Source organism: Sminthopsis crassicaudata, chromosome 3 (genome assembly GCF_048593235.1).
Source record: "Sminthopsis crassicaudata isolate SCR6 chromosome 3, ASM4859323v1, whole genome shotgun sequence".
Classification (NCBI taxonomy): Eukaryota; Metazoa; Chordata; class Mammalia; order Dasyuromorphia; family Dasyuridae; genus Sminthopsis; species Sminthopsis crassicaudata.
In genome coordinates, this window is record NC_133619.1 from 550,797,442 (window position 1) to 550,820,053 (window position 22,612).

Below are 22,612 nucleotides of genomic sequence, written 5' to 3' on the forward strand. Positions count from 1 at the left end.
CCTTGTTGTGTTAGGACTATCCTTCAGTATAATACTATGAAACAAATACTAACTTAAGGGGCTATCATTTGAACATAACATTCTTATATTCAGTTCAGAAAGTAAAAAGGATGAAAAATGACAGTCTTTAAGCTCAAGGAGTTTAAATCTAATGGAGGTGTAGTGTGGTGCTGTATAAGACACATATACCAATATAATCTATAGTAGGATATAAAAATAATCCAAAGGAGACATTTTCAAAAGCATTGTGAAAATATGAAGAGGTAGAAATCTTCTTCTATCTTAGGAGGAGAGGGACTAGGAAGTCTTCATGAGAGAGATAGCACCTAGAAATAATGTTAAAGATGGGATGAGAGAGAAAGAGATTGAAGGAGGACAAGCTTATGATGACAGGATAGATAATGCAGACCAAGAAAGGGTGTGACAAAGAGTAAATTCCGGCAGAATCTGTATGAAAGGGTGATTAGCTTCAGATTATTCTGAAGATTTATATCAGAATGTGATTGCAGGTAACAGCAGTTTATAATAGAGTGATCTAAGGAATATGAATTATTCTACATGCATTATTTCACTTGAGACACAATTTTATACAATGAGTGCATTGTTTTCATTACAAACTTATTATTTCAAACATGTGTAGAATTTCCTTTGAGGGCTTCCTTCTCTCAATGCATAGCAATAACTATTCTGCAATTCATAGTCCCTTCAACATCGAGAACAAAGTTACACTCTGCTTCTACCTATTTCCAGGAAGGAGAATCTGAAACTTCCCAATATTTCACATATGATTAAATGACATTTTTTTTGGGGGGGGGAAATTTTTCCTTAACTAACTCTGCTTCCAGAAAATTTTAACCCAAAATTCTGTTTCCACCATCAAGTGAAAAAGAGAATCAATTTCATACCCCTTTTACACCTTTTCTAGGACAAACAGTCCCATCTCCTTCAATTGATCATTATGGCCTGATTTTTTGTTCTCTTTCACATCCTTGCATAAGTAATATATTAAGAAGAATATCACAAATAAGAATATTTCTCAGAACAGAAAAGAATATCAAAGCATACTGGAGTGAATTATGACACTTATTAAGTGTGTTACATTTCTGTTAAATTAGCCTAATCTTCTATTAGTTTTTCTGGCTGCCATGGCACACTGTTGACTTGTACTTAACAAGTCATAAAATTGTCCAGATTTTTTTTTCACATCTATTGTTGTTTAGTCATACCTTTTAGACTATTTATTTGTGTCCTTGATTCTTCAAACCAAAGATTAGGATTTCATATTCATTTTTTCAGCAATTGAGAAGTAAGCAGGATTAATACTTGTTGTCACTTTTATGAAGGTGAGAAAACTGAGTTCATCAAAGAAGGTCCTCTGGAATTACAAAGGTGATAAATGTACTCAAATTATTATTACCTGACTCCAAATCTCTGTTTTTGTTATCTTCCTCATCTTATCTTGCCAACATTATAGCATATCACTTAATGCTCTCATGTCAGAAAGAAGAGGAAATCAATGAATAAATATTTATTACTTTCTAAGTTCTATCTCCATATCAGCGATCAGGATATAATGACACAAATCAAAAACAATTCTTATCCTCAAAGGCATTGTCTTCTATTAGAGGAGACAAAGTGATATATAAAAATATACAAAAAATTACAGAAACATTTTGTTGAAGGAGTGATTCATGTCTGGGGCAATCAAAAAAGGCCTCTATAGGAAGAGAAATTAAACAAAGTTTTGAAAGAAACTAGAGATTCCCTCCATTCCTTTATGTTTTTTTTTTTTTTTTATGTGTTTGCTTATTTTTTCTTATCTACATTTATTTTCTGCTCCTTCCATTCCCCTCTGGTTCCTTACTACCACCAAATTGAACAATAAAAATAAAACCTTCATAGCAAGTATGCATAGGCCAGTAAAACAAAATCTATATATAATTCAGGACTTTTATGGCTACTATGCTTTGACAGGAAGTGAGTTATATGCTTAAACTTGAATCCTCTGGAAGTATGATTGATTACTATATTGATCAAAGCTCAAAATTATTTCAAAGATACAAGGTGGTGATGGTGGTAAATAGGGGATATATTCCATATTGGAATTTGACTTGTACAAAAGCACTTAAATCAGAAATGTAAGGTAATGTCTGAAAGAATAGCAAGAAGGGAAATTTAGCTGGATTGAAAAATATGTTAAAGGGGAGTGACACATAATAGTAAATTAAATTTTATATAGCATTTACTTTATGCCAAGTATTAAGCTAAGTACTTTACTATTATCATCTCATTTGATCCCCACAAGAAGTGTGAAATAAAGGTACTATTATTATCCTAATTTTTCCTTCTCTCCATTTTTCAGATGAGGAAACTGAAGCAAATAGTGATTTAGTGACTTGTCCAGGATCACACAGCTAACAAATGTCTGAGGCTGGATTTGAACTCAGAGCTTCCTGACTCTAGATCCAGAGTTCTATTCACTCTTGTTCTATCCAGAGTTCTAGTCATCTAATTGTAAAATAAAACTGGAAAAAAATTAATTGGACTTAGGTCGCAAAGAGTTACAGTTACCTCTATTTTATCCTAGAAGTGAGATTAGTGGAGTGTTACATTAATTATGAAAGTAATGGGGTCAATCTGTGTTTTAGTGATGTCAGTAATAAAATCATGAGTGATAATCACTCTAGACTTTTTGTTTCATTATGTTGCCCAGTGTTTATTCTTTTTCTCAATTTAAAATTACTATGTACCATTTTTCCTCTATAATAAAAATATGCATAACATAGGGAGAGCAGGAAATTCATAGAATTTAATGATAGAAAAATTGTCCTGTAATCCCTGCAAATCCTTTCAAGTTCTTTTATCTGAAGTCTGTGAACATTGAATTTGTCTATCTCCTTTCAGTAGTAACAAAGCCATTTATTTACATCTGATTGATTTACTTTGTATACAAATCTTGGCAACCAGTTAGTTTAGTGTTGGCAAATAGACTTCCCAATGTACATCATTCTTATCTTAAATGTTTACAAAAGTCAATCAGTCAACAAGCATTTAGTCAACACCTTAAAAGCCTCACATAAAAAATGTCATAAATGAAACATTCATAACACTCCAGCATATCAGAGCTAAAAGAATAAAAATGTTAGAATTCATGTTAGAGAAGGTTTGAGCTGGAAGTAATCTTAAAATTATTACAACATTATTCTATCATAGGACTATCACAACATAAAACATTACAGCTAAAAGTAATATTTTCAAGTTAAACTATTCTAAGCTACAGAATAAAATGGGTGTCTTGAGAATTAATATAATTTATTCAAAGTAACCCAGCATAAAGGTTGCTTAGCTGCCATTTGAGCTCAAATTTTCTGATTTCAAGTTCAGTGTTCTTTCCCTGATAAGTGACATCACTCTTTTGTCACTAGATTAAGGGTTCCTAATTTCATTGGTGAATCAAATCTGCCATAAAAAATCATAATGGTTAATCAATTAGGGAAAAAAATCTTAAGGAGTTTTTTTTTTTTTGGGTGGGCTCAGAAAAATGAGGAAACTTGACATGAATTACTTAGCAGATAAGTATTAAATACAGGGATATAAGAGAGTTTTTCTTGTCTCTAGGTGCTGCACTGTATCTCATGTACCATTCTACCTCACGTAACAAGTTATATCTTTTAAATGAAGATGTTATTCCTCAAACTAAGATAAGTATTGTAAGAGACATCAAAGGATCAATGAGATTTATGAATCATAGAGGATCATAAATCTATAGCTGAAAGAAATCTTGGAGGGCAGATTGTCCAACTATCTTGTTTGAAAGAAAAGGAAAACCTGTTTCAGAGAGATGAATTGATTTGACAAAGGTCACATAATCAGTAAGTGGAAGAACAGAGATTGAAATCCAGGTCATGTGGTTCTAATCCATCACATTTTCCTCTATACTATGACAGCTGTACAACACCTAAAAAAAAATTTGTTGCCTTTCCAATATTCTCACATCAATCAATAAACATTTATTGAGCAATTAATATATTCTAATCACTATGTTAATTCCTGGGGAAATAAGAAAGTGGGAAAAAAAAAGAGTCCCTGATTTTAAGAACTTATATTCTAATGGTCAAAACAGAAATTTATACTAATATGTAGAAGACATATACAAATTATATACCAGGCATCCTTAGAAAGAAAGGCCTTGGATAGAGCACCAGCCCTGAAGTCAGAAGGATCTGTGTTCAAATCTGGCATCAGACACTTCATACTTCCTAGTTGTGTGACCCTAGGTAAGTCACTTTACCACAATTGCCTCACCAAAAAAAAAAAAAAAAAAAAAAGGAAAAAAAAAAGGTAAAAGAAAGGCCTCTTGTAAAAGATGTCTTAATCCAAATTTTCAGGGAAACCAGTAATTCTAAATGGTGAAGGCTGCTAGGTGACACAATGGATAATGTGTTAAACCTGAAGTTAGTTTCAAATCCAGTCTCAGATATTTATGAGTTTTGGGACCCTGAGCAATTCACTTAAATTCTATTAGCTTCAGTATTCTCACCTGTAAAATCAGGATAATAATAGTAGCTGCCTTCTAGGATTATTACAAGGGCAAAAATAATTAATATACTTGTACTTTACTTTGTAAATCTTAAAGAAGAAGCACAGTGGATAAAGCAGTTGGCCTGGAGTCAGAAGGACCTAAGTTCAAATCTGGACTCAGAAACTTATTAGTTGTGTGACTCTGCACAAGCCACTTAGTCGTGTTTGTCTTTCATCAAGTATAAAAATGAGTTAGAGATGGAAAGAGCAGACTACTCTAGTGCTTTGCCATAAAAAAATTAAATGAGGTCACAAAGATTTGAACATGACTGAACAAACTGAAAACAGCAGCAATTCATAAAGTACAAAATAAATAATAGTAGTAGTAATAGTAATATTATCAGCAATATAATTGCCATAATTATTGCAGACATGTGAGACAATCAGCACACACCACCAAATGGAAGGAAGATGAAATGCCATGCAATATGTAGACTGTATGAAAGAAGCATGGAATGCATGGAGAGGAATAAAGTATAACAATGGAAAATAATGAAAGTATAAAGAGAAATATATAATATTTATAATGAATAAGTTTTATAATAATAACAAATAATAGTTTTAAATGGTGCAAGGAAGAGTTTACAACCAATTCTTGTGGTAGGGAACCAATTAGACTCTCTGAGTAGGGAAGTATCATAGTCAAACATGAGCTATAAGAAAATTACTTTGGTAGCTGAATGTAGACTTTGACTAGGGAGAAGCTTGAGGTAGATAGAAGAATTAGGAGATCATCACAGTAGTCCAAGTGAGGAATAAGGACATAAACTAATATGGTAAACGTGTGAGTGGAGAAAAGGGTATGTACGTAAGAGACTAATATGGGATGAATATGGGGATAGAGTGAGGAGTTTCGGATGACATCAAACATAAGGACTTTAGGTATTAAAAGAATGATAATGTCTTCAATAGTAATAGAAACATTACTAACAGGAGTATATTTGGACAATAAGATAATGAGTTCTGCTTTGGACTTTTAATATTTGAAATACCTAAAGGACAGCCCACTGAAAATATACAATAGACTTTGTTGGACTGAATCTCAGGAGGGACAAGGAATGGCTATGTAGATTTGAGAATCATCTGCCTAGAGAGAAATTATTCCATGAGAGCTGCTAAAATTGCCAAACAAATGGGTTATATAAACAAAAAGAGAAGATACTCAGGAGAAAGACCTGAGCCATACCAAGAGGGATTATATACAATAAGATTCAGCAAAGATTATTATTAAGGTATTCAGGTAGAAGAAAAACTAATGAAGTTCAGTTGTACAAAAAGCTAAAGAGTATTTCATAAACTTTAACCATTTTCTTCTTTTTTCTTTGCTTTGATTTGTTTGTTTTATTTTCTGGAAAGGGAGATATTCTTTTGTGGAATGTAGGATCTGACACGAAAATTTCAACATAGCTGGCATTCAATTTATCATCATAGTTTTGATGGAATTATACATTCTAGTATTTGTCATAAATTTTAATCATTCTAATTTTATATCTACACTGGTCTCCACTTCATGCACATCAGAAAAATTGTGTGTGCTTTCTGAATTCACCCACAAACCCAACATACTGCATCCTCAATGACTCTTTTACTTGTCATGGAAGTCCATATCTATGTGGGAGTCCAAATTCGTTATTTTTTGAAGGATATAAATAGAAATTCAACAAACCAAATTATGGCTGAAGGAAGTTTCTCAAATTAGAAATATTCTGGGAGTTGAAATCTGAAATGGATAGCCTCAATGAATAATAAATTTAATGCTAAAAACATATCATACTGCATCAGGCTAAATGTTCTCATTTTATAGGTGAAGAAGTCTGGGTTTAGAGAAGTTAAGCAACTCCTCACAAATATAGGAAACATCAAACAATATCTAGAACTCAGTTCCCATGATACCAGACCGAATGCATTTTCTGTTGTATCATAATGTTTTGAAAAGAAGGAAGCTGCTTGAAATGGAAGTTATTCAACTCCATTAGAGACTAGATGAGTATTTTAAATGGTAACTATATAAGGCATCCATGCATCAGGAAAAGAGTACAATTAGATATCTTAGGAAATGCCTTCCTGTTGTGAGATTTATATTATATATTATAAATCTCTACATACTATGCATCAGTTTGAAATAGCCTTTTAAACTAACTGATAAATAGCACTGCAAAGAGAACATCCTTTAATCAGTATAGTGTAATTGGGAGAATTAATTAATCAATTAATAAATGATTGTTAACTGTGAAATTTGAGCTTAATTGTGTTGAATCTCTTACAGTTATTTATTAAGCACTTAGTATGTTCTAGTATTGAGTTAAGCAATGGGGATACAAAGAAAGGGAGGAGTCTTTAACTAACACACTAATGGCAAAAAATAAACAGAAGAAAAATAACATAGAAAGAGATTGGGAAGATGTCATGTAAAGATGAAACTTAAGCTTGGACTTGGAAACTAGGAAGACCAGGAGGCAGTTATGAGAAGGAAACAAACTCCATGTTTGTGGGAGGGTCAGTAAAATGAATAACTGTTTTAAGAGCATAAATAAGGCCGAGGGATTACAGAATATGTAGTGGGAGGTGAAAAGGTGAGGGTGAGGGAGAAAGTATCGCATAAAAGGAAGATTGGATGGGGTAAAAATATGAAAGGCTTTAAGTACTAAACCAAGGGTTTAAACTTGTTCCTGGAAATGACAGGACACACTGGAATTTACTAAATTTGCAGATGGGGTTTTGAAACGGATATACTCATTTGAATAACAATAAAAGTTATATCTGTTACCAGAAGTGGAAGAATTATTCTCTCCTTTTTGATATCCCAAAGTTGGGTGTCCATGCATTTCACATGTATGTTTTTCCTACCACCTACTTGATATCATTTTAGTAGCAAACCCTGGTTATGTGTTGTATATTTGAAATCCAAGGTTTGAACTTGAGTCCCTCTACTTAGGAAATCATTGTAATAAATCATGTTGAAAATCCTTTAAAACTTGCAATTTTATGTTGTTATCATCTTAATCCAAATACAGAAAAGTTGATTAAAATATTGATCCCTCAGGGACTAAAAAAGGCAAAAGAAGTTAAAAGAAATTAAATATCTAGTCGAGAAGTCTCAAATATATAGCTAGCTGGCCACACTATAACCCATAACCCTCCCAAGTGAAGCCAAAACAAATTAAAAAGTAATTGGGGAAAGATTTTAATAAAATAAACTGTAAAATATAATAGATTAAACATAATGTTAATATGTGGTTTTCTAAGTCAATATGCAACCCACAGAAATCCTTATATACAATGTGATGGTTTCCATTTCTATTTGAGTTCGAAACCACTAATGTAGCTCTTTTTCTTTAATTTCAAATTTTTAAAATTAATGATTCATTAATGAACACAAATGTATGTATATGAATTTACATATAAATGTATGCATATTTATATATTTTATATGCAATTACAGTCACAAGCACATGTGTGCACACACACATACACACATATACATACCAAATAAAAGGATATTTAGTTCAACACTTTTATGTATAAGTAAATTGGATATGTACATAAAGGAGTACCAGTTGTTTCTTTATTCCATATAGCTACAGAATGTGAGATCTAGAAGGCATTTTTGAATGATCTAGTTCAAATCATATCTGACTGGAACATCTCTACAGTATAACTCATTTACTTAATTTCTGAATAATATTTTTCTATGGGAAAGGAACCTGATAATTCCCAGCAAGCACATTCTACCACAAAATAGCTCTGGTGGCTAAGACATTTTATTTAACCTGGCATTAAATTTAAATCTGACTCTTTGAAGTTTCCCCTCTCTCCCTATTTCCTCCAGTTTGACTTTTGGTGATCTTTTGATCCATTCTTTCTACCTTTTGAGCTTCAGTTTATATAACTTCTCTCCTCATATTATATGTTATATCCTAACTGTATTTGTCCCTCTCTTCTTCACCAAAAGCACACAACCTATTATCTGAGTCCTTTTATACTGGGCAGCCCCCATATCTATCCTGTGTTCCCTCCTAACATCTGCCTCACAAAAACTCTCACTTCCTCCAAAATTCTGCTTAAGTTCTATTTTCTGAGCACTCATTCTTTTATCTCCCATCTACAAGTACTATCTCTCTAATTCTTTTATTTTAATCTTGGATGTATTTTATATATGCTCATTCATGTTTATCTTTTCTAATAATATATAAACCCCTTGAAAAAAGGAATTTTTTTTACATTCTTGGCTATCTAGCTCCTAAAAAAATTGGTACATAGTAGGGATTTAATAGAAATTTATTGACTGAATGCTTCAAGAATAATGGGAACAAATCCAATCTCCTTTCTCTATGACAGCCCTACAAACACTTCGAAACTATTGCCCATTTAACTTCTGTATTTTCTTTTCCTTGCTAAAAGTCTCTAATTTTTTAAAACTGATTTCAATATGTCATGGTGTTATGGTTTTATCATTTTGGACAACTTCTAGATGCAACATGACTTCATATAATCTTAGATTTATACATTAAATTTTCTTCTAAAATAACCTAATACAACCTTATGATTCTATAGTTAAATTATTTCCAAGGAAGTTAGATTGCTTCTTCAGAATCACATGTATAACAGGTAGCTGAGTTCAAAGTATTGGACACCACATTTATGTCCTTCCTAAAATATGGTATTTGAAATTGAATTTTTGAGGTCAGACTTAGTCTGACCAGGAAAGAGTTAAATGGAGATAGTTTTATACCCCTTGTTCTTTTTATATTATACCTCTCTACAATAGCATCCTTCAATAACATTAGCATTTGTGACAGCCATGTCACACTATTAATTCATATTAAACTCAAAATACACTCCCTTTTCCAAGGCATTTTCTCATAAGAACTTCTGTCTGTTTATAATTTTCCCATCCAAAGTTGATCTTTTAAAAGAAGCATAAAATTTGATATTTTTATTTAAGAATCCATTTTCTTGTCTGTCACTAGATTTTTACCACTTAATTCTATATTTCAATATTTTAGTTATCCCTCTCGGTTTTTATGCCATGTCCTAATGTGGCAATCATGCTAGGATTAATAGGAAAAATAATTGAGTAGAATTGACAAATCTCTGATGTTCTTCATTGACACCTAGACACCTCCCAGACGTAAATAAAATTATATTTTAGGGTTAGTCATTTCATTCATTTCTAAGTTCACTAACATTACTACATCTATCCTAAATCTCTCCAGTTTATTTATAATGTTGTAGCACTTCAAGGTTTGTCCTTTGCCTAAGTGCTGCTGAAGCTCATTAGGTTTCCCAATATACTCCTGCAACCATTTCCTACAATCTGTCTGCCACTAAATGGTATAGCCTATATGAAGTTTAAAACTACTTTAGGCCTGGTGAACAGAGAAGTACGTGTAGCAGATATTTTGATATGTTTTAAATGCTTTTTCTTCAAATACACACACAAATAGTAAACTCATACTTGTTAAATCATTATTTGAAAGACCATGAAGTATAGTAGAGTATCAGAATAAGTCAGAAATCATAATAAAATGTTAACAGCATATATATATTTATATATATACATATATATATAAAATCATCAATCAGTTTATATACATGTATTATGTTATTTAATGCTTCAAAGTTTGCAAAATGCCTTATGCACTTTTTGCTAATTTTTGCCATCCAGCAACTCTTTAAGATAGATGCCATTACTATCCCTATTTTACAAATGAGGAAACTAAAGCTGAAAGGGACTCAGTAATTTACTCCCAAACAAATAAATATTACCCATTAAGAAAGTTTTGAACAGAGATTCTTCTGACTTCAAGTCCAATAATCTGCAGTGTACTGTTGCTTAGAATAGGGTTTACATCCCTTTTTAGGCACTAGCTTCATCTTTAAAATGAATGTATTGGATTCTATAATCTCAAAATTTCTTTCTAGTTCTAAATCTATGATGTCTAATAAAGTACATTTGAGTCAATTTCATTTTTTTTCTCAATGTATAGATAATACCCATCAAGATTTTGTCATGAATTACATAAGAATTTTTTTTTTTTTGGTTTGCTTATTTTTTTGAGGGGAATGAAGGAATCAGGCATTTTCATCCAGAGAAATAATCCCTTAAACATATAGGGTTAATCGTTAATTATTCAACTGATAGAGATCTATTTCTTTACATGTGAGCAAAATGATGCATATATATATATCGTAGCTCTCTGGACATTGAAGTACTTTAAAGTGCTTGTTGAGTTAAACATTTGCTGAATTGAATTTGTTGCAATCAAATTCAGTCTTTGTATGACAGAAATAATGTAATCACGTCAATGGTCAGCTGCCTGGTCACTTGGTAGGCAGCCAAGATTATCACTCCTAGAATTCGATTCCCACCCCAGAAATCAGAAGTCAGCCAAAACTGTATCCTACTGCTTATGGAATACATACATAGTTGTAATAACATAAGAAAAAGTCCATGCTCAATCTCAACTAAGAAAATATTTGCAAAGTACTTAACACATTATCTGACTCATAACATTATGTGTTTTCCATCATTACTGCTTAGTTATTTTCTAGTCTTTTGCATGTGTGGTTTTCTACTGGAGTCATTTGTCATTTACCTCTCCACTTCATTTTACAGATGAAGAAACTGAGGCAAACAGTTAATTTTTTTGCTCATTGTCACAAACATGGTGTCTGCAGCTAGATTTGAAGTCTTCTAGACTCCAGGCATAGTTCTCTATCCTCCATACCAGCTAGCTGCCCTAAATGCCCTAAATACATTCTATTCATTCTTATTACTAAACACTACTGGTACTATGCAAATGTTGTTCATTCATTTTTTTTAATTCTTCTATGCATTAAGATTGCAAGGACTTAATATATTCCATGACTATGTGAATACTGGCACCACAAAGTAGACTGTGAAATCAAGTCTCTAATAATGGTTTTGCCAACTATGTCTTAAACATTTAAATCAATCATTTCTTTCTATTTTGTACGTACAATTTATATTTCAATACAAATTTCAGTGTATTAAATGAAAATTTACCCTTTGATCTTGCTCATTGAATTGTGGACTAGGTCATATCATATAAACACAATGATATTTTTATTAGCTTTTTCACTTTTGTGCTAAAAATTAGATGGCTCAGTATATATACAGAACTGGGCTTGAGTTGGAATGACCTGAATTCAAATATAGCCTCAGACAAAACTAATTGTTACTATGGACAACTCACTTAATTTTTGTTTCCCTTTTTATTTTTTTTATTTTTATTTTTTGTTAAATAATCTAGGTTAAGTGACTTTCCCTGAAACATACTTGCTCATATAGTAAATGTCTAAAGACAAATTTGAACTCACATCCTCAGCACTCCAGGAATAGCATTCTATATTTGTACCCCTTTGTTCCTTATATATTAAAAACAATAACAATAAACAAATAAAAAACAAACACCAAGAAGACTAATAAGAGCACCTCCATTCCAAGGATATTGTAATAACAACATGAGATAATTGTAATGTATTAACGCACTGCTTGGCTTACAGTAAAAACTATATAAATGTTAATTGTTATGATATGTTCACAAAGACCTCTATGAGATGACCAAGAAAATTCACTAATAACAAATGACTGGAGGTTTTTTTTTAAATTTTTTTAAAAGAAAACCGAGTACTGAATATTAAATTCATTCAACCTTGAATATCAAGTCACATTTACAAAAGCTGCATTGTTCAAAAGGCAATTGAAAAAATATCTCCTTAAACATTAATTCCAACCTTGATTCAGGTTGATTCAGTATTCAAAGTCCAGTGCCTTCTTGGAATAACCATCTTAAGAGGAATATATTGGAAGAATTGGCAAATCTTTCTATTCCCAAAAAGTGATGAACAAATAACATATAGACATTTTATTAGCACAATAATGTTACTTCCATCTCCATTCTCCTGTCCTGCTTTAGGAATCTTGAGTACGGATCTTTGTGCACCATTTTACCATTACCTTAGATTAGGCAACCTTGTGACTTAACACCATGTTCAGTTTTTCTCTTCTTTTCCTGGTCATTTTAGTTACATGTTCCACAGAGTAAGCAGACTATTTCAAAGACTCTCCCGCCAATTAATTCATGAATATGGAATGCATATAATTGATTCTAATGTCACTGCCTTTTGAGGGCCACAGGACCAAATCTCAACAACTTGAGGACCAGATGTAAAAAAGACATAATTAAGGAAACTGAATACTTATGAAAACAAGGACAACAAAAATGTCCATTTACTTCAGAAATTTTTTAAAAGCATTTAAAAATAACATAAACTTATGAAAAGCACAAGTAATAATAAATCTGAAAGGTAGAATGGCCAATGAAAATTATAATCATGATAATTATTTCTTTCTACAGTTCTAAATTAAAGTTATGAGTCATTTTCTTTTGAAATTCCATGTTAAATTTTAGACTTTTCACACATGCCCATTTATCTCCCATTTGTACACACGTGCATGCATACATACATTCATAATTACTTTTAGGGCTTAAGGTCAGAACAGTAGCATAACAATGAAGGCAATCATTTACAATGTAAGTCTCACATCTATACAGTTATTGAATTGGCTTATTATTTTTCCTTCAAACTCATTCCCAATTCTATTAAATTCTTTAAAATATTTCTCCAAGGTTGTCTAAAAGATGGATTCATCCCAAGGGAATCGATTTTGATCTACCCTGAAAGGCTTTTTGTTTGGTTTTGTTTGTTTGTTTGTTTGTTTGTTTTTCTTGAAACCTTATTAGGAGCCCCTGAAGCTCACTTGCTATATCATTAGGAGGGGGGAAAAGAACTTCTAGTGATTTGTTTAACACAATAAATTCAAATTATCTAATCAATACTAGCTCTACTTTAGTCCCTAACCATGGAGGTCAAAGACTCAGGCTACCTGGGATTATGAATTAAAGTCAAGTTAGAAAAAAATAACAGAAGTCACTTACCAACAAAGTTTCACATGGTATCACCAGGTTTCTTCATTCAAGATGAAACCCTGAAAAGAATAAAAATGAGATATATTAATAATTGTTATTATTTGTAGTTTTGGGGTGGTAGTGGGAAGATTAATTGTTCTTTAATTTAGGAAATCACATGGTTAAAGGTACCTAACTAAGATGGTATTCAGGAAAATAATGTGAGTTTAAAACACCTATTTAAAGAATATTGTACTTCATGTTAATAGAGCAATCCTTGTATTTATCTTTCCTAATTTAGCAGTATGACATCTGAGACTCAGTTATCTCATTTATTAAATGAAGATGTGGGAAGAGACAATCTTTAAAGGCTATTCCAATACCCAATACTATTTGATTTTAGGAAAAATCCTAACACTTCTCCATCTTGGTAAAATAATATGATACTAAAAAGGACAATAGTAACAATAACCACAATAATAATAGCAACAGCAGTAGCAACAACAACAATAATAGCAATAATACTAATTAAAATATTTAAAGCTCTACTAATTGTCGGTGCATTAATGAGGAATGGGCATGGCAACATAGAGAATTACTAATCAAGGACATTGCAGTTAATAAGATAAAAGTGCTGTCTTAAAGCCTTGAAAGAAACTCATAAACACATGTATTTTGGTGATACTATTGGTTATGTTAACTTTCTGTTCAGTGTGATGTTATGGCTTCAAATAGTCAGAGTCATCATGTGAATGCAAAGTTATTATAGATTATGGACCTTACTCAGAACTATAGTCATTAGTTTAGCACAATTTATAGTAAGACTGATCAGTGTGAACAATAAATCCCTAAAGTGGTAACATATATTTAATTTAAATTATTTAAAATTTTAATTATGTAAAACAGTATAATTGGCTTCTGCCCATCTATATAGTTCTTGATAGGTGGCAGGCATTCTACACAAGATTCTTTCTTTTTTTTTTTTTTTTTAATTTTTTTTATTATATATATATATTTTTTTATAATATTATCCCTTGTATTCATTTTTCCAAATTACCCCCCCTCCCTCTATTCCCTCCCCCCGATGACAGGCAATCCCATACATTTTACATGTGTTACAATATAGTCTAGGTACAATACATGTGTGTGAATATCATTTTCTTGTTGCACAATAAACATTAGAATCCGAAGGTACATGCAACCTGGGCAGACAGATTGTAGTGCTAACAATTTACATTCACTTCCCAGTGTTCCTTCTCTGGGTGTAGTTATTTCTGTCCATCATTGATCAACTGGAAGTGAGTTGGATCTTCTTTATGTTGAAGATTTCCACTTCCATCAGAATACATCCTCATACAGTATTGTTGTTGAAGTGTACAGTGATCTTCTGGTTCTGCTCATTTCACTCAGCATCAGTTGATTTAAGTCTCTCCAGGCCTCTCTATATTCCTCCTGCTGGTCATTTCTTACAGAGCAATAATATTCCATAACCTTCATATACCACAATTTACCCAACCATTCTCCAACTGATGGACATCCATTCATCTTCCAGTTTCTAGCTACAACAAAAAGAGCTGCCACAAACATTTTGGCACATATATGTCTCTTTCCGTTCTTTAGTATTTCTTTGGGATATAAGCCCAGTAGTAGCGCTGCTGGGTCAAAGGGTATGCACAGTTTGATAACTTTTTGGGCATAGTTCCAAATTGCTCTCCAGAATGGCTGGATTCTTTCACAACTCCACCAGCAATGTATCAGTGTCCCAGTTTCCCCACATCCCCTCCAACATTTATCATTATTTGTTCCTGTCATCTTAGCCAATCTGACAGGTGTGTAGTGGTATCTCAGAGTGGTCTTAATTTGCATTTCTCTGATCAGTAGTGATTTGGAACACTCTTTCATGTGAGTGGATATAGTTTCAATTTCTTCCTCTGAGAATTGTCTGTTCATATCCTTTGACCATTTATCAATTGGAGAATAGTTCGGTTTCTTATAAATTATGGTCAGTTCTCTATATATTTTGGAAATGAGACCTTTGTCAGAACCTTTGTTTTTAAAAATATTTTCCCAATTTGTTACTTCCCTTCTAATCTTGTTTGCATTAGTATTATTTGTACAGAAACTTTTTAGTTTGATGTAATCAAAATCTTCTATTTTGTGATCAATAATGATCTCTAGTTCTCCTCTGGTCATAAATTCCTTCCTCCTCCACAAGTCTGAGAGGTAGATTATCCTCTGTTCCTCTAATCTATTTATTATCTCCCTCTTTATGCCTAAATCATGGATCCATTTTGATCTTATCTTACACAAGATTCTTTCAAAGATTTCATTTGATGCTCACAATAATTTTGCCAGGTAGATGTTATAATCCCCATTTTACAGAAAAGGAAACTGAGGTACAATTTAAGCACTTTATCTAGCCCAAGTATTTACTTGAACTTGGATGTTCCTGACTTCAAATCCAGGGCTCTATCATTTCATTTAACTGCCTGAAAATTCAACAAGGACTCATTCAAGAGATTCATTTTTACTATCAGAGCTTAACTATACAACAGTCAAAATGTTGCATTTCACTATTCTTATATCCCAAGAAAGATAGAAACACTGGACCTCAATAGAAACATCAACACCTCCAACTGTTCCCTTGAGTACTCTGTCTTCTACTACTCTGCTAAAATACTTTGGCTTAGACATTCCTAAACCCAGCAAGTAAACCATAAAGTTTCATAAACTAGATTAACAACATAAATATCTGGACATTTTTTTCATTTTGTATCATCATTAAATAAAAATGAAAATAGAAAAAAATAATCTTATCTAAGGCAAAGACTATATGTTATTTATTTATTTGTTTTCATCAACAATATCCTTAGATTCCAAAGACCAAGAAGATTGATAAAGAATTAATTTTATCTTTAAGCCCCAGTTATATTAAATAAAATTAAAAACTGAAAAAATTAATACAAAAAGGACAAAGTCAAAAAGGCAGAAGTTCTTGAAAACTTTTATTAAACATGACATTAAAATATTTTTATCTAAATACAATAGGCATTACACAATAATGCTAAGACCTTAAATGGCTTGAGGAGGCTGATTTGAGAAACAGAAAGGAACATATATAATAATGTTTAGAAAGAAAAATGATAATATTTTTCAGTTTCTTGGATATGTCATTGCTCATTCTCAATTTGAAGAAGACCAATTATACTGTGGATTATAACGCATATGAATTGTATTTAAGTAATTGCACAAATCCATGTTGTTAGGCTCTCTTCCAGAATCATCAAAATCCAATGGCAGGACAAATGTCAGGACAACTGGCAATGGTCTGGGATGCAGTTGATGACTTTGTTGGTTTTGGTTTTTGATTTCTTCAAGCACTACATAGAACCCACTTAAGCTGCCTCTATGGCTGTTGGAACAAATTGACCTCATCCATTCACTCTTCTGTATAAAGTAATCACATGTTTTGGATAGATCGTTCCCCTAACTCACTGACAGTTTTGAGATCTATTGGTAACTTTCAATTAGGTATAACCTGACTGATGGTAACCCAGATATGGCAGCTGCACATACTATAATTTCTTTGAGTCCTAGATGAGAAATGGTTAAAGGTGGACATCAAAGGTGGATGAGCAATCCTGAAAAGGACTTGGCAAGCCTTCACACCAGAGCTGCTAATCCTCCTTGAACATCCTATGGAAATGAGAAGTTGAGGATAATACCTAGACTTAGGAAGATAGTGCTACTCCAAAGCAGGAGCATTAGAAAAGCAGCAAGCCTGGATACACACAATGCACACAAGCACAAAAGCAGCACACAGATACATACATACCCACATCTATTGTTTTACCTATCTATAATCACCATAAATAGTTTTCATTATAAAGGTGTTTATTTATTAATACATGTTACTCCCTTGTCCGAATAGATCAGAGGCATACAACCAGGAAATCTCACTACTAATATGAATAGCCAATGGAGGAATTTAATTTTTTCTAAATTATTCTATATACACTTTCTCATTGGAGTTAAGGTGAAAATGCTTTTTATTCCTTTTTTGTAAAATGGGCTGAGGGGCAGACAAAGGTTAAGTGTAGTTCACAAAATAAGATATTTGGCCTGTGTAAATAAATCCTCTTGGTAAAAGTTAGCTTTGTTCAGAAGGAGGGCAAACTCTCTTTGCCCTAAGGCAAACAAATCTAAGGGATTCATGTAAAAATCATGAGACTGGAAAGTGAAAAATAGCTTAGTTTTGCTTCGTGTAATAACATAGGACATTATACATGGTTGTAGCACAAGCTTTTGCTACATGTCACTATAGACTTTGAAGCTACATATGGGTTTGAATAAAAGCTGCATCCATCAACTCTTCCCCTTAAAGAACAAAATTATACCATATGAATCAAAATCTACCCATTGCAAGTATCATTCAGCATCTACCTCAAAATGTTATGATTTCATATCTATAGTTTTGCTTTTGTTTAACCATAATGCAGTGTTGGGTTTTTTTTTACACCAATACAAGCCACTTTGATCCTCTGTCTCCATATGTAATGGGGAATCCCTAGGTTTGTTTTTTTTTTCAGTTGAGGATATATATAGTCAAATGCACAGTTAGGAAAATTACCTTACTTGACTAGATGATGGTTTGGAAACTTCAAGAGATTTGAGTACGTAAAGTCAAATAAAATATTATAATACTAGTTTAGTTGAGAAGTGGGGAGGTTGTGAAGTGTGCATCACCTTTGCATGAAAAAAGAACAGCATGTGTGTAAGAGATGTTAGAAAGACAGAAATGGCAAGATTTAGCACTGATCAGTTATGAGATATGAATGAGAGCAAAAAGTTGAAGATCACAGTAAGGCTGTTAACTAACATAACTGGAAGCATGGTGGTGCTCCTGAAAATAATAGGGAAGTTCTCAAGAATAGTGTATTTGAAAGGAAACATAATAAGTTTTCTTTCAGACATACTGAATTAGAGGTATCTTTGGAACATCCGGTTTAAAAACATTCATTAGGCAGTGAATATTGCACAATCAGGAATGAAAAACCTGGAGTTACTAGGGCTAGGTATATAGTGATGCATGTCATGTAGGTTATAAAATAGCAAAATGATACAGAGTTCTAGATTTAGAATCAGAAAACCATGCATTGAAACCTTGCATAGGTAAGTGATATCATATGGTGTGATATCTGAAAGGTTTGGTAGAATACATTGAGTGTTTCATTACTTTATGTAAGAGGTTTGGGTTTATTTGTAAGCCATTGAGGGAGAACCAATAAATAGGGAGGAATTGAAGACAAGAGTTCAAGGTTAGTGATGCTATTTACAGTGGTGATAGTGGTGGTCTGCCAAAAAAAGGATGGGAGTGATGGGATAAAATATATTTATAAAGGGTCTGGCCTTGAGAAGAAGAAAGATTCTTTATTAAACACTAGAGTAAATGACAGGATACTAGATGAAAATGTGAAGATAATGTGAGATAAGGATTTGATAACAAATGTTTGGTGAATGGCTTCATTTTTAAAGTATTAAATAAAGACTTCATTTGAGAGTTTGGATAGAGGATAATTGAGAGATTTCAGGGGGAAAAATGTGGTGGATGGCATAGAGAAGAACAAAATTAGTGAAATCCCACTTAAGACAAGATATTTCAATTTGTGGTGGAACCAGTTAGGGAAGCCTGGAAGAGAAAGATTTGAAGATCCAGTGGTAGATTTTTAGCATTATATTTATTTAGCAGCATATGAGTGAGAGTAAAGAATATAGAGAACAACAGCACTCCAGTATCAGGTTTTGCCAAGGGGTGAAGAATGAAACTAAAAGTTAGGAATTCTACAGTAAAAGATAGTGTGAAGTTGAAATGATGAAGATTGAAGATATCATCTTCTTGTAAAGAAACAAGGTGAAATGGAGAGGTAGGCCAGTGCAGTCTAGTGAATTGAGATTATTAGGATACTTCAGTGAACAATAACAAAGTTATGGAAGTCCTCTTTGTATGGAGAATTCATATAAAAGAACAGGAATTGAAGCTAAGAGGAATTCTATAACCATACATTAAGTTTGAAGAAAAGAAAGAGAAATATCTGGGTTTGAACATTACAATCAGCAGAACCGGACTCACTGATTAATGCAATTCATCAGAATCTCAAAGGAGAGGCTACTAATTGATGATGGTAGACCTAGGATCTAGAAATGATGATATGCTACAAGTGTGAGGTATGAGAAAGATTATAAGCAGTAATATCAAGGAAAGCCAGAAATATATTATGTAGAAAAGGGTAAATTCAGCAGTATATCACAAACATTACATACTAAAATAAAGATTCCAGGACTGGCCTAATATTAAGAAAACTGTAAAGCTAATTTGCCATATTTTAAAAATCATACTTTATATTTCAACAGATCAAGGAAAAATATGTTTTTTAAAAAATATTATATCAGTTCTTGTTAAAAACACAAAAATAAATGTATTTTTCCTACAAAATAAGTAGTAGCTATCTGAAATCAAAAGCAAGAATTATTGTAATGGGCATGAGCTAGAAAATGTTCCAATAATAATTGGGTGAAACAACAATGCCAAAATCATCATTACTATTCAATATTGTGTTAGAAATGATAACTATAGCTGTATAATAAAAAAGAAAATGGAAAGATAAGGATAGGCAAAGATGAAAAAAGTCACTTTTGCAAATCTCATGATATTTTACTTAGAAAGTAGTGGAGGATAATTTAAAAACTAATTTAAATGATGAATAACCAGAAAAGTTGCAGAACAAAAAGTAAATAGATGAATTAGATAAATGGGTAAGATAAATTAGATAAATGGATAAAGAAAATAGATAAATGTACAAAATATAAGAATGTCTATGTATTATCAACAGAATCAAATAGGAAGAGATACAAAAAATGATTTTTATTAAAAGCAAGTGTGTGTATATTGTAAAATCTTTAGAAGTCTATAAACCAAGATATGCACAGTAACTATATGAATTCAATAACAAAAAACTCTTCACACAGAGAAAGATCAAATAATTAGAGGAATATTCAATGCTCATGGTAAGCTGAGTCAATATAATAAACATACTAATATTACCCAAATTAATTTACTTATTAAATAAAATACAAGTCAACTAAATTATTAGTTTATAGAGGTAGAAAAAATATGACAAAATCTATCTGAAGGAAAAAAAAAAGGTGAAAAATATCAAGCAATTAATGAGGGAAGAAGGCAAGGAAGAAAGGAGCATAGTAGTCCTATAACAAAAATTATACTACATAATTATAATTGTCAAAACAATTTGGCACTAGTTAAGAAATAAAGAAGTTGCCTAGAAGAACATTAGATACACAAGTTGCATAGACGCAAATGATCATAGTAACATATTTTTCTTATAAACCCAAAGATCACAAATATTGAGGGAAGAACTCATGATCAAACAAATTTTATTTATTTACTTATATTTATTCATTCATTCATTCATTCATTTTTGCTGGGGCAACTGGAGTTAAGTGATTTGCCTAAGGTCACACAGCTAGGAAGAGTTAAGTGTCTGAGATCACATTTGAACTAGGGTCCTCCTGAAATCAGGGCTGATGCTTTATCCACTGCATCACCTAGCTGTCCTGAACAAAATCTTTTTTTTTTTAAGCATAAAACAGTCATGTAGAAATTAGATATAGACCAAAATTCTCATACCATAAACCAAAATAAACTCAAAGTAGGTACTTGATTAGATATAAAGGGTAGTGTCATAAGCAGATTAAATGGAACATTGAAGATATATGCTATTACTTATGGATTGGGAAAGAGTTAATGATCAAATAATAAATAGAGACATTTACAGGAGGTAAAATAGATTTTTATTACATAAAATTAAATATTTTATACAAATAAAATAGATGTACCTAAAATTAAAATAAAAGCAGAAAACCAGGAAAAAAAATCTTTGTAGTAGATCTCATTTCCAAGTTATGTAGGCAACTGATTCAAATTTACAATAATTTGATCCTTTCCCAACTGATAAATGATCAACAGATATGAATGGTCAGCTTTTAAAAGAAATCAAATCTATCAATAGTAATCTATCAATAACTAATCTCTTAATAGCAATGTAAAAACAAATTCTCTAAATCACTAATAATTAGAGAAATGCAGATTGAACTAAAATTGAGATGCCACCTCACATACATAATATTGGCTGAGATGCAAAAAGGGAAATATGATAACATGGGTAGGGGAAAACAGGTAGATACTTCTGTTGGAAGAGTTATGAACTATTTTGGATATTCTTGAAAGTAATATAGACTGACACCACAAAAGTTTTTAAATTATTATTAAAATTAATTTTAATTTACAATAAAATATTATATTCAAATATTTCATGTTATGGCAATATCATTATTATGTGTCAACCTCCCCAAAATCAAATATGTGTATGTGTTTATGGAGGTAGGTAAGAGGAAGTGAGGTGCACATATATAGAGAAATTTTTTATTTTTCTTGCCTTCTCAGCATGTAGGGGAAGAAAGTAGAGAAAAAATTAGGAAACAAAAATAAAGTTAAATTTTAAAAATATATAAAAAATCATTTGCTTCACCAAATTAAAAAATAGAGAAACAAATAGCCTCAGGTATAGCCAGAAGATAGAAAGAATATAATGTGAATTTTCCAAAATAAAAGAAAGTTTGATAATTATTTATTAGGAATCCCAAAGCTCTTAGTTCAAGGACCATGCAAGTCTAAAAATGGGATATTGGAAAGGGTATTAGTGTTAAAGTGAATGGATAAAGGAAGTGGACCCAAGATGCTAAAGTTCAAGTAGAGATTCACTGAGCTCTCCCCCAGGCACCTTTCCCCCAAATTACTTTAAATAATGATTCAAACCCATTTTAAAGCATCAGGACACATAAAAAAGCAGAATGGAAAGATTTTCTAGCTGGAGACAACTTAGAAGATCAACAGGAAAATTTTGTGGAATAAGAGTGGGAGTCCAGTGAACAATGTTAAAGCACACCATGCCATTGCAGTCCCAACCAGCCTGGGCACCAGCAAAGCAGAAATAGGCTTGAATCAATGGCAATACTAA

The 22,612-nt window shown here is 32.0% G+C and overlaps 1 long non-coding RNA gene across 2 annotated transcripts in view; it reads right to left on the bottom strand.

The window, feature by feature from the left end:
- Positions 1–22,612, bottom strand: part of LOC141563455 (uncharacterized) — a 1,961,515-nt gene that overhangs the window by 1,496,010 nt on the left and 442,893 nt on the right. For both annotated transcript variants that reach the window (XR_012488424.1, XR_012488423.1), the window contains exon 2: positions 13,548–13,597. This is a non-coding gene — a long non-coding RNA (uncharacterized LOC141563455). The remainder of the gene's footprint in view (positions 1–13,547; positions 13,598–22,612) is intronic.